Below are 13,905 nucleotides of genomic sequence, written 5' to 3'. Positions count from 1 at the left end.
CCTACCTCCATCCTTCGTCACTCCTCTCCACGCGGCCGTCGCACCTTGTCCCTGCGATTCATGGACACTGTACTCGCCCGGCTTGACCTCCATTTGACCGACACCCTTATTCCTCCTTCCTTCGGCTGCGACACGTGGAAATTCCGCACGGAGGGGGAGCGCCATTATCTTGACAGTCTCCTCAGTTGGACCCATGGTGACCCCGTACTGGAAGCGGACCGCTTATGGCATAACCAATTGACAGTGACGAATGACGCAATGTCGTGGACGCGTGCGATTCTCCCTGCTAATTTCCGGCGCATGAAACACGGGAACCACTTCTTCTTCCAACACACCGTTCGGTACGAGCGCAAAATGAGGTCGGACACAGGATACTTCCTGGCATACCAAATGATCGAGGCGGGGAGATCGCGCGGTCACACTACGTCAACCGATACCTGCAGCTTCTCTCATGGTGGGGTCAGTTTGAAGTCTGCCAAGGATTTTGGTCGGAATTGGGCCCCATCCTTACATACTTCGGCAGCCACCTGAACGACCCCCGACACGGGTTGTGGGTTGTCTTCATGACCGAGTGGTGCGTGAAGGTCGCTGGCACCTTGCTCTGGGAGGCGTATGATTGTTGGCGTCTGTGGTACCTTCCCCCGAAGCTCGTTGAGCTCATGTGCCTTCTGGATTACACTGTCCCCCTGGGTGGCGCCGACACCGACCTCGAGCTGCACTCGCTGCTCGACAAGATTAGGTAGATCGACTGGGACAGCGTTCCCCCTCACAACTCTTCCCGCTCCTTCGCAAAGCGACGTCCCTCCTTTTCTCCCGGACGTAGTCACAGTGCGGCGGGTGACTTCATCTGGTTTAACCCCTGGACGTCGACGTTGTGCTCGTCCTCAGAAGCTCGACTGAGTCTACAGTTCGGGAATTAAATCCCCATCCCCGACGCGGTTCCCGAGCGAGGCGTGGACCCTCGTGCAGAGAGCGTGTGCTCTCGACCGTCCGGCCCTTCGTCTCCTCGTTCCGCGGTCCAACCTTCCACGCCAGACGTACAGTCCCCAACGCCTTGTCTCACCGAGCCGTCTTTGCCTGCAATTCCACCTCAGCCGGCTCGTTCACTACCACACCCCCTCCTGTGTGTCCATTCACACGCGAAAGTCCTCCTCGCGTCGTGTTTCCCTCAACAATCTCAACCGAAACCCTATCAGTCCGGGAAGTGCCGCCGTCTGACGTGGGTCCGACCCCACGTCAGATTTCCCCTGTACGTGAGGAACCCATCGTCACGCTTGCCTTAGCTCCCCCGTCACCCTCAATTCCTAAAGAAAACAACGCCGCCGCTGGCGCCTATCATCGCTTTCTTCGCGCTCACGGCGTGGAGGTAGAGGCCCTTCGGGGCGCAACTCTGGAGGACCTACGAGTCCTAGCCCGGCTGATTACTTCTCTGCCGAAGGAAGGATCCTCCGGTGTTCCGCTCCCTTGATCTGCCATCTGCGGCGGACCCCTCATGTCCATCTTCACCTCCGTTCCCCTTTAGGATTAATAAAAGGTGAATCCTCTGCGTATCTGTCGTCCCTTTGCATTCCCCCTCTTCACAAGCACCCCATTTCCCATCGTCGAGCAGGCCGCGTACAAAACGGCCCTCGGTTACCTCCTCTTTTACGGTCGAGCTCCTGTTTCTATTCCCGCCTTTCGTTCTCTTCAGTGCCTCCTCTTTCTTTTACCTTGCGGAGCCAGGTGTCGGGTCATGGCATTATTTTCACTCCTTGGATTTCTTGCCCTCGCATGCCTCCACTTCCCACTGTCTCTCTCCCCTTTCTCTGTGACGTCATCGCCACACTGTCCCTGGGGAGCCCTTGTGAGAAGCAATTCATTGTCGACGTATTGCGGCTGCGTCGTCGAGGCATAAGCCTTGCCGGGTTTAAGTAGCATGCACGAAGTTTACACGTGGACGAGTGTCCTGATTGATCCTGAGCCCGTGGTTCAAATCTGGACGACATGTGCCTCCTTTTGTTACGGTTCTGGCGTGAGCTCTACGCTTAGGAAAATTCCTAGCCTCTTTTTCCTTCTTATTCGAGCTGTGCGGAGAGGGGTCTCTTCGTTCCCACTCTTGAGCGTACCGTACTTCGCCCCTGACGACTCTTATCGCCGATGGCGAGAGGCAGAGTGCGGCGAACGCACTCCTTTGCTATCCAGTTTTCGACCCGTAGTCACGCAACAACACAAAAAAATCAACAGGTCTTCTAACACGATCGAAACTTGATCCCCTTCGTCGTTCTCAGCCCGGGCGCCTCCCGCGTGCACGAATTTTAACTGCAAGTCGTGAAGCGTGATCCCAGCTATCCTCTTCCAGCTCAGCACTCCTTCCTTCTCTTCTGCCAACTTCCTTCTCTTTTCCCGATTTGCATCCCCGAATTCCCTCTCTTTATCTCGCAGCTATTTCTCTAGCTGCGACGTAACCCTCCATCAAAGACGAATCGTCTTCCCAAAGCGACGCGGCTCTGGTCTCTCCTCTGGGCGGTCGCCTCCTCTTCGTCCATTTTTTTCTCTTTTCTCACACGCCCCGTCGCCGCGGTCGCATCTCCTCATATCCATTCCCTTCTCTTGTCCTTCTCTTTTTCTCCTCCTTCCCCAACTCAGTCTCACACGGCTCCTTGTCATTGTGACGACGCCGCACGGCCTCGGCACTTCGTTTGCGAAGCTCATTATTATTGACTTCTGAGAGACACGGGTGAGTTTCGGGATTTCACAATGAAAATAAAAATGAATCATTACCGCGTTCGGTCACTCAGTCAAGCTCGCCGAGAGCAGACGACAACAAAATTTTGAGGTACACTGTACAGTTCCTCCAAGGTAAAATGTCCACTTCACCCTTCATCTCCTCCGACGGTCTCCTAGCGTCGAGCGCAATTGGTTCCTTCACACATTCCTTCTCACTTTCGTCCCGGCCTGCACTGACAGCCCCACACACGGTATAACTCTGGAAAGAGAGAAACAACGTAGGCCGTGTACGTTTAGCTGGCGTAACCTTGAGTCCTTAGAGGTCACAAATTAAATTTCTCTTCCGAATGTTCCCCTGACTTCGACTCAGTCGTATAGTCGCGTCAACAAAAAAAATGGAACTAATTTTAAGTCGACGTGGGCGAGTGCGGAAGTCAAAATTAGTGCGGTGATGGGTACAGTGCTTTGCAAGACCTGAAACAGTATGGGAGTAGTCGGGTCGTCAGCAAAAGGCTCATCGAGTGATGATAAAAATATCACAATTCGTCTCCCAGCTCTCTTTTGTTGTTCTTTTCCTCCTGTGCTCCGCGGACGTGAACACGGAAGTCGACGCACGTGAATAGTCGCTGGTAAGGGTAGGTCATCAAAAAAAATATTGGATCGATCTTCGTCGTACTGGGGTACCCCCCAGGCGTGCGGTGACAGTTACTTGGACATCGTCATTCGGGATTACCTCCCTCGATCTCTTACACAGCAAGCTTTGCCTCCAAACACTCCAGTCGTCCTGGTCTCATCTCCGCTGACAAATCCCCAATTTCGCTCTCTTTCTGAGCTTGACAGCTCTAGCTGCTGTTAGCAATGCCGTTGGTAGTAAAACAGGGTAGCTGGCGGTTAGGCAGTTTCGTGGGAGTAGATTCCCATGACGAGCGCGATCTTCGGTTGCCGAGTTAACTTCGGTCCCTCGGACTCCTCTCCGTTCGCGTGTACAGTAGGGCCCTCATGGTAGAAAGACGAAACATCGTAGCGCAACGCCTTTGTGTGACGAGAAACAAAGCAAAAGAACTCGTTCTCCTTCTCGGTGTGCACACCGCATGGTTCTTCGATGGCGATCGTCGAGTCGCCGCTCTGACTTGGTCTGGGTACCTTGATGGACTGACGTCGAAAATCTTGTTCGTGGTCGTTCGCGACGCGGGGTTCGCGTTCTGTACGTCACAAAACAAAAACAAAAATAAATACACCAACGAAAACAAAAACGTGGGGAAGGTAGGGGGTTATAGTGGCAAGCCAGTAAGTAGTTCGCTCGTAGTCCAAAAAAGTGTGCGCGACAAAACTTCTTCCCGGTTGATCATCCTAACACATGAATGTCCCCCTTGATCATGAAGTCAATAGGGGAATGGTACGCATAATAAAACAGGCTGGCAGCACTGTGATGCCATCGGCCAGGGTCTTATGCACCCTTCGGCTCTTTCGGAAGGAGTACGGACGTCCTCAGTCTTTGTACGTGGTCGTGCAAGTGCACGTGGTGTCGGCGAGTCAAGGCGGTCATGGTCCATGCGGAATCATCTTGTCGCTCGTCGAGCGAACTGTAGGCGTTGCAAATGAACTGGGCAAGTGCCCTTGGGTGCGATCGGTCATGGCTTCGCCTGTGGCAAGTCTTGAGTGTGTATGCGGTCGGTGTGAAAATTGCCAACAACATTTCGTACAAGTGCGGGCAATTCCCTGAATTATAGTTAATTTTTCGGAGACTGGTTGGAGCTCCGTCTACGACTTATGCCGATCGTTTGACAGCCCACCGGCGGCCCATCCATGTTTTTTTGAATTAAATTACGCTTCACTGGTGCGGACCGCTGATTGAAACGTCATTCCTTCTCTGTCCGTTGATGACGCGTGGGGGTGATCCTGTAGACTCCGTGCCTCCTCTGAGAATCTCCTATCCCTCTAACGCCTCAAACACGAATCGCGTATCCGCTCCATCCTTTAACTGGACTCCGCCCCTTTGCCTTTCTGGCACGCCTCACTCTGACTTCCCCCTTTTCCAGACTCTTGTGAGCACCACTCTTCCCTGTCTTCGCGCCGCGTCTCAAAGTACCAATTCCAACTTGACGACATCCCAACGGGTGTTACCCCGCTTGGGCGCGTCCGACTTGCGACGGCAAGGATAACTTCTTCCTTCGGAAATATCTCACCACGGCGCTGCGCGGTAATTGCGCGACTGGTTCCCACGTCGCGTCCTTCGTCTCATATCCATACCATTTCACCCTGAGGACTAATTCCTCATCTTGATACCCGTAATCGATGATCTTTTCTATCACGTACTCGGCATTCTCATTTTCTTCCTCACGTCCTGGGTTACTTTCTTCCCCCTCCTGAAGATTCTCCGACTCCTCTAACTCTTCTGAATTACTTGTCCTCCGTAAGTCTTGCGGTATCTCCGCGGACGGGTTTCGACTGACAACATCTTCCTCGTCCTCTAACATCTGCGCTCGCGTGGGAGGACCTTCCTCACTCTCCATCGCGTCGCGTTCTTGATTCCCCTCACGTCCGCTGAGGAACTGTAGAGCCTGTCGTAGGCCTGATATCGGCCTGTAGTCCATGGGACTAGGAGCCAATTCGACTCTATCTCGCGACACGCGCTCTTCTTGGTCGCCTATGGCGATGACAACCGTGTTCTTATCTGATTTCTGACTGCATACGGTCCCGTAGCAACTTGTGCCAGCTTGTGTCTAGGTTTTGTTGCGGTCCCCTGTTTCTTCCGGGGGAAAACGTAGGATCCTGAAGGGATGTCATACTTCGGCTTGCGAAGCCTTGCGTCAAAGTTTCGCTTGTAGCGCGCTTGTTCTTTTCGTAGGCTCTTATCAGCGCCTTTCATCAGGCTTTCCAACGACGACTGCCATTTCAGGTAATACGCTCGATTCGAGCTAAATCCTTCCAAACTTGGCTGCGCTTGTAACGCAATGCTTCTCGGCGCCCGAGCTAACACCAGCTCGAAGGGCGCGATGTTCGTAGTTCGATGAACTTGCGTGTTGTATGCGAACGTCACAGCGTCGCTAAATAGGTCCCAGTCCTTGGGATGCTCTCCAACATATTTTCGCAACGCAGAAGTCAGCGTGCGGTTAAACCTCTCAACTTGGCCGTTGGCTTGCGGGTGGTACGTAGTCGTGAACACATTGCGTATGCCGAGAATTCGGCAGACGTTCTGAAAGAACCGGGCCGTGAACTGTGTTCCATTGTCGGACAGCAGCTTGACCGGCGGTCTGTACACGAATACCCAATGGTGAACGAAGGCTTGTGCGATGTGCGCAGCTGATATCTTCTTCAACGGTACGGTTCGTACCAGTTTCGAGTATCGATCGCTGATCACGAGAATATACCGATTCCCTCGCTTAGTTGTGATTAACTCGCCGAGGATGTCGATGGCGACAAACTCCAGCGGGGCTTTGGGCGTGAACAGCTTCATTTCCTTCGTGTTTTTTCTTAACTTCACCCTTTCCCGCGCACACGCGGCGCAATTCTTCGCGACTGCGTAGCAGTCTAGGGCCATCGTAGGCCAATAAAAATATCTTCTCAATGTCTTGTAAAGTTTCCTGCCTCCCGGGTGGCCTGCCAATTTTGCGTAGTGGCTCAACCCTAGGACGCGGTCCCTTAATGATTGTGGTATCACCACTTGTACAAACTCTGCCGCGGTACGGCATAGAGTTCCTTCGAGTTCCTCGGTCTCCACGCTGAACGTTCTCACCTTTCCGGCGTCCATTTCTTCCTCGATGCGATTGCAGAAGGGGTCGACGGCTTGCTCGCGAATGAGCTCCTCCGGAGTGACAGCTTGGAATTGATCGAGGCGATCAGGGGCGGTCCCCCCCTCAACAGCGAGGATGTCGTCTATCGCGTCAAAACTTTCCTCGTCCTCCACTGTACCCTCGGCCGGTTCGGCCGTAAAGCATGGGATTTCGTCGTCAATTTCGTCGACGGTTTCTCCTGCGGTTCGCAACCTTGACAAAGCGTCCGCCTGGCTGTTAGCCTCTCCCTTTTTGTACTTGATTTCAAAATCAAATTCCGAGAGGCGTAGCCTCCATCGGATTAATCCCCCGCTGGGGTCGGTTACGTTCATCAACCACCTCAATGAGGCATGGTCGGTATGCACGACGAAGTGCTCGCCATATAGATATGGTCTTAAAGTCTGTACGGCCCAAATTACCGCTAGAAATTCTTTTTCTGATACAGAATAGTTTCTCTCGGCTGCGGCTAACGTTCTTGAAAAGAACCCGATGGGTTTGAGTTGCGCATCCGGGTGTGTTTGAAATAATGCAGCGCCGATTTGATAGTCGCTTGCATCGGTATCTACCGAGTAGGGTAGGTCCTTTTTCGGCAGCGCCAACACCGGCGGTGCCAAGATGGCGTTCTTGAGCTTATGAAAAGCTTTCTAGCACGGTTCGTCGAATCCTTCCAACTGGACCGGTTGTCCTTTCTTCAACAGTTGGTTTAGAGGTTGCGCAATTTTCGCATAATGCGGAACGAACCTGCGGTAGACATTGCAAAGTCCCAGGAAGCTTCTAAGCTGTGTGTTCTCGGGTACTGCACTTGTTCCAACGCGGCGGTTCGAGCGACATCAACTTCTAGAGTACCTGGGCGGACGACGTGGCCCAGGTACTTGATCTTTTCCACGAAAAATTCGCACTTGCGAAGCTTGAGCTTCACACCTGCCTTCTCCAATACAGAAAATATCTCATCCACGTGCACGATGTGCTCCTCCCACGACTTGCTAAAAATTAATTTGTCGTCTAGATACACCAAACAGCATTGCCAACGGAACGGGGAGAGCAGGATGTCCATTGCTCTCTGGAACGTCGCTGGCGAGTTGGTTAGCCCGAAGGGCATTCTTGAGAAGCGATACAGTCCTGAGTGACACGAAAATGCGGTCTTGTCGCGATCGCACTCAGGGATAGGCATCTGCCAATATCCCGAAATCGCGTCCAACGCGGAGAAAACCTTGGTGTCACCAAGCGAATCTAGACACTCATCCATACGCCGTAAAGGGTACGTGTCCTTCACCGTCACTGCGTTCAACCTGCGGTAGTCTACGCAAAAACGCATTGACCCGTCCGGCTTGGGCACCAGCAACACGGGCGACGCCCATTCTGACTGCGCTGGTTCTATCACTCCTGCCTCTAACATCTTCTGCACCTCTGCATCTTCTACTTCGCGGGCTTTAGGTACGGCCCGATACAGGGCTTGTGCGATGGGACGAGTCTCGGGGATCAGCTCGGTCCGATGGACTGTGGTATTAATTTCGCGAAGCGTCCCATCCCACATCCTTGAATACTTCTTCAACATCCGACGGAACCGCTCGCGCAGCCGTTCCGGCACGTGGCTCAGGTCGAGGTCCTCCACGTCCGGCGGTGGCGGCTCAATCCTGCGTTGCGGCTTCGTAGATGCCGACGCGGAGAGCCCTGCCGACCGTTCTTCTGGCTGGTCCTGGCGGCCTTGATCCGACGGTTCGCATCTTGTCTCGCCCGTAGGCGCCTTGGTGGAATTAGGAAAATTTTCCTTCTTCCTTTCTTGAATTCCGAGAACTTCACCGATGGTGGTTTTGCTCTCGAGCGCGGCTCTCGGATGCGGTAATAATTCTGCCACCACCTGGCCTTTTTGTACCCTGACAAGGTACGTCCTAAAATTCGCAACGAGTAACGAAATGGCCTGTCATGCTCAACCTGAACGACACCATTCGTGCACGTCAACCCGTGCCTTTCGTACAACGACGAGTACGGCTGAACCACAACCAAGCCCGCCCTCTTCGAGGTGCATTCCACGACGCGTTGCGTCCCTGGCTCGATAGTCGTGGCTCTTACCACTTTCACCTTAGGGGAAATTCGCTCCACCTTTCCATCGTTCTCGTCCTCTCCCGGGACGCGATTCTTCTTCCCTTTTCTCGTCGAGAACCGCCTAACTATCGGAACCTCCGAGAAATCCGCCAACTCAACCGTTTTCTTCCTTGGATAAATTGCTTCCACAAACCGGTCACAGTAGTCCGCGGCTAGAATTAGCGGTACCGCGAGCTTTTCGCACACAATAAAATCGGCAGCAGCCACAAATCGTCCCAGTCTCAAGGGCATCTTGATGGTTCCGAGAGTCTGGAGTGGCCTGTTATTCGCGTCGCCAATGTCTTGGGTCGGTCCGTAGGACACTACAGATTCCATTCCAGCCGGGAGTTCCGATTTTCGCACAAGGTTTGGTCCCGCGCCGGTGTCTAATACAGACAACACCCGGCTCATCAATCCAACTGTTGGTCCAATGTCCGCGTAAACTTTATAGTTTTTTCGCGTAAGAACCAAAATCTTCTCGGGACACTCCCTTCGCTTAACCCTATACCAGGGTCTTCGAACTTCTTCCAACGGATGATCTCTGGCTCGGCTCAAAATTTTCTTGACCTGAGCTGGCCCTTTGGGCTTATAAACCCACCCATCAACCTCCTCATCGGGGCCAAATTTTTCCTTTAGAGACGGGGAACGGGGCTGAGCCCCGGGCACAGTACGTCGACCCTGTGCCTCTCGCGGCTCATGCGAGATTCCCCACTCTAGTTTTCCTCCCGCTGCGGGACCCTTCTCACGTCCGACGACGCGGGCCCCGCGGCAGGCCCTCTGAAGGGTTGGCTCGGCCTCGGCGTTGAAGCACTCGGCGTGCTCGCCGTCTGCGAATCGAACCAATTCTTGACCTTCAGATAGCTCGTCGAAGGTATTCCTAACCCCTCCATCGAAGACAACGCCTCGTAATTTTCCAAAACTCGATGCATTTCCCTGAGGGAAAGTATGCACGTTGGTGCGGCGTGCCCCTTTTCATAACAATGATAGCACACCAGTCCGTGCTTCTTGACGGGATATTGCGGCCTAGGTCCTCCACGGGCCGGCGGCCTCCCTTGATGTTGCGGCCTCCCCATCCAGCCTGGCCTTCGAAACGTTGTACCCTTGTCCTCCATCGGAATGCGCGGCGCCGGCGTGTGGCCGCGCCCCCGGAACGTCATCACGGGATCCGTGGGCTCTGAAAACGACTCCGTCGTGTACGTGGGCGTCGGTAGAGTTGACGACCCGCTTGCCCCGTAGTCCTCGTGTCCGTAGCCCTCCGATGGCTCAATAAAATTGCCTTCGGCCACCAATGCTCCTTCGTACTGACTTTCGCTGTCTCCGTGCGCACCGCGCTCATCTGACGCGGAAATGGACTCGGCCAAATGGACGGCGGCGTGACTTTTGCGACCGGGATCAGAATCCCTCGGCTTCTTACCCGCCCTGAACGTCGACGGCATCTGAATCGTGACCTTCTTGGTCTTCTTGTCCTTAGCGCGGCTCGCCGAGCCATGCGCCTTCGCGTACTTAACTAGTCTCAAAAACGAAACGTCCCGATTGTCTTGTCGGTATTGAGATACCATCGGCTTGATACTCGAATCGAGTCCTTCAATAAACATCGTCATTTGTTCTTTCATCGAATATACGTTTCCACATCGATTACTCGCGTCCGTCAGACTGATATAAAATTCCATCTCGTCTTCAGACGGTCTTTGCTGAACCTCTCGCAATGCGAGCACGGCTTGACGGATCGCCTCGTCGGTTGCGAAACTCCTCAACAACCACTGTACGGCCTCCGGCCAAACGGGCACCTTTCCGTGATGGGACCCGGCCGTCTGAGACACCGAAGTGTACTGTCTCAAGGCGACGCCACTTAGAAATTCGGGCAACAAGCGGATCGCTTGCCCCTCGTTCATTTCTTGAGTATCGAACTCTTGAACTAATTTTGCCAAAAAATCCAACACAAGGACTCCGTCCTCACCTGTGAACGTGTTGTCCTTCTTCACCTTAGGCGGAATATCTCTCCTGATTTTTCGCACGGCGGTCCGCCGGGAACTTGACAAATATGTCTGTGGGTTCCGCAAACGGTACGTTCGGTACGAAAGTAATTTCTTGAAGAGGTAGTTGGTCGGATTCAGCTCCTCCAACTCCTCCCATCGCGGCCCGCGCCGCGTTGCGACATCTTCGGGCTCCGCGTCCTTGTCTCTCCGCGAGTCGGACGAAGTTATCCCGCCCCGTCTGGAGGTAATTTTCTTGCCCTGCGAAATTCTTTTCCCTTCCTCTGAACGATGTTCGGAATCGCTGGCATGGTTCAACAAAACGTCGTCACCATCTTCGGAAAGGCCATTCGACTCTGTCATTGAGTCTTGGTCCTCCGGCTCGTCACTACAGTGACTCTTGCTCCTCTGTCGCAGATTCTTCTTCGAAGTCTTCGAATTGGAACTCCGCTGTACTGTGGCCTTGTCCTTCTTCGATCGACGGTCGCCTTCTCGACCCGTTGGGAGCGGCTCTTGCCCGGCGACCTGTTCAAGGTCCTTGAGGCGATGAGCTGCGCGGTCAAACTTGTCGTCGATACTGCTTCTAAATTTCCCCAAGGACTCCAAAGCTTGATTCGCGTCGCGCCTTGCGTCCTTGACCGAACTTTTCAACGAAGCTAGGACCCCCGGCTCCGGACCGTCGGTTGCCTCACCTCGCTCCTTCTCGACGAGATCCACTCGAGCCGATAGCTCTCCTAAAACGGCGTGGAACTCGGAGGCTTGCAACTCCAGTTGCTTCCGGACGAGGGTTAATTCAGCCTCGAGATTTTTCTTCGCTTCTTCGCGAATTTCGCTGCTCATCTTCTCCAACTTCTCGTCGAGGTCAGTCTTGTCGGCGGCTATCCCGGTAGGGGATTCTTGATCTCCGGGGTCCGTGGCCGTATTGGCCTGGCTCCGGGTGCGAGGACCCCTCAGGATCCTCGACGCTCGTGCCGATCCGCTTCTACTCGCCCCGCGACCGACGTCTCCGGGGGCGCTTGTCGACATCGCTCGTACGAGCGGACCAACGCAGCAAAAAGGTTACAAACGAAAAGAAAATAAAAAAAAGAGTCCGTTACCCAGACCAACTTCCTTGTCGTAGACGAAACAAGTTCTAGGTCGGGAGACCACTTTTGTAGTGCAATGCGCCTATCGGGCAGAGACCGCGGTCCGATGGTCCAGCAAAAACAAAAACAGCAACAAAAAGAAGAACTGCCGATGGCACAGCGCTACGGAGTGTCCGACTCTCCCTTCTCCGTTTAAAACAGCTTGCGACTCGTAGTAGCTCAGATCCCTGATAAGAGGGGCACAGAGAAATATCCCGGCCCGGGATCGGTGTGGTAGAGACTTGCGAAGAGATCTGCTCGACGAGTGTGGGGTGGGGCGCGTACGTAGGTACCCCGGTTCCACTGGGTTGTAAGGCCAATGCTCGATGAGCTTCTTCGACACCTTGTGACGCGACAAGGCCTTCGACGGGGGCGTCGCAACGCAGCCCGATGGGATGAAATGAAAGTAGCAGCGCTACGTCAACTGTGTCGCCCGATGGCAAAGACACCTACACCGGTTCGGTCGCAACCGACACCGATGGTACCAACACTGGCTCGTACTACGACGGGGCCCTTCGAGGGAGACGTCGTTGCAACAGTCTCCGTCGGAAAAATGGGTCACAGTAGCAGCGCTACGTCAATTGTGTCGCCCGATGGCTCGAAACACTTACACCGGTTCGGTCGCAACCGAGGCCGATGGCACCAACACAAGATAAGGGAAAAATAGGTAGGGTTAGGGATAGAAAAGGATAGGGAAATAAAGGAAAAAGAAAAGGGAACCCCGAGCGATAGAGGATGCCGTAGGCTTGGGTAGAAGGGAGCGTCTTGGTAGAGACGGACTTCGACCAAGGCGACATTCTACTCCGGCAACTCGGGTTACCTTTACTGACTTGGTGGTCAGAGGGCTAAGGTATATATCGCCCCGCCGGAGCCTCTACAGTAGCTCGCGGCGCTAGATCCTAGATCTAATCTAGTGTCAGCAAAATTAATGCCAACTAATTAACTAAATAAAATAATTAAATTTTAAAACTGTGCAATTATTCACACGTGTGTCCCCCCCAACCCGGACTACTTTTCATATCCAAATCCAAATATTTTCCTTCCTTTTCACCCCCCTGTAGAGCCCATTATTGCACTGCAGTTGGGGATTGGTGGTTGATTTCCGAAACGGCGGCTCATTTGGGCCTCCCAGGCAGAACAGAGGGAGGAGGACCAGGGGTTGATCCACATGAAGTCGCCGGCAGCTGGATGATTTCTACCAGGGGAAAAGGAGGGTCGCTGGCGTGAGAAGGACCGAGACGAATTTTGTGGAGGAACGCAATCCCACGCTACGGTTTCGATCATGTCGAGAGGGCGTGCACTTCACGGTCCACGTCGGACCCGCCAAGGGGGACATGCGGCATGATGAGGGCGACCCTAAGACGCGAGTCGATGAGTCGATGACACGACGGCGCGTCCGACGCTAACGCAAGGGGAACTGATCGGGGCGAGGACCCAAGAAGAGATCATTCGGGAGGCGGAGAATCCCTGGGAGAACGAGACTCAAGTCTCAAAAGCCACGCGGGGAAGGGGAAAGTCTACGCAAACGACGTCGGGCGCGTAGAAGGGTACGGCCGGGTCACGAGCAGGGCGGAAGTTGGAAGCCACGAACATGACGCACGTCCGACGGAAAGCGACAGGGAATGGGTCTACGAGCGACAGGCGATGTTACGACGAGCGTATCTTCAGGGTTACGAGTGACGCGCTAGTTCGAGAAACCCCTTTACGCGCGACCGCAAAATAATGTAGGGGTTGCAGTACTCTACAAACCGCACCGAACGCTGTAGAAAAGGACGCCTCCACGAAGCGTAACCCACCCCGTACAGGCCGGACCCACCTTCAAAAAATGTACAACGACCCAGGGACGCGAGACAGGGGCTCCGGAAGAGGGCCGGGAGGGGCAGTGCGCGTGGGAGAAGACCGGCGCTCGTGGTCGAGGAAAGCCGCGGAGCACAGACGGGAGCATTCTCGCGCGAAGGAGACATCGATGCACCCAAGTCGGACCGCTCCTCGGAGAGCGAGGACAGGAGGGTTACGTGGGAAGCCGCGTAGAGACGGCGGTGCGGTATAAAGCTCGCGCCGAGGCGCGGAGAAAGCCGGATGTGGATCGGAGGGTAACGCGTGCGTGGGAGGATCGAGACTCGGATGTGGGTGTGTCGATCAGCGGACGACGCCGAGGAAGACGTCGGGTCAACGGAGGACAGGTCCAAAGTTCGTAAAGGGCGCGGATCGGACATGGTTTCCTCGTCCCTCAAGGGTGAACGAGGA

Source organism: Chondrus crispus, genomic scaffold (assembly GCF_000350225.1).
Source record: "Chondrus crispus Stackhouse genomic scaffold, scaffold_51, whole genome shotgun sequence".
NCBI classification, from domain to species: Eukaryota; Rhodophyta; class Florideophyceae; order Gigartinales; family Gigartinaceae; genus Chondrus; species Chondrus crispus.
Note: the sequence above shows the minus strand (reverse complement) of the source record.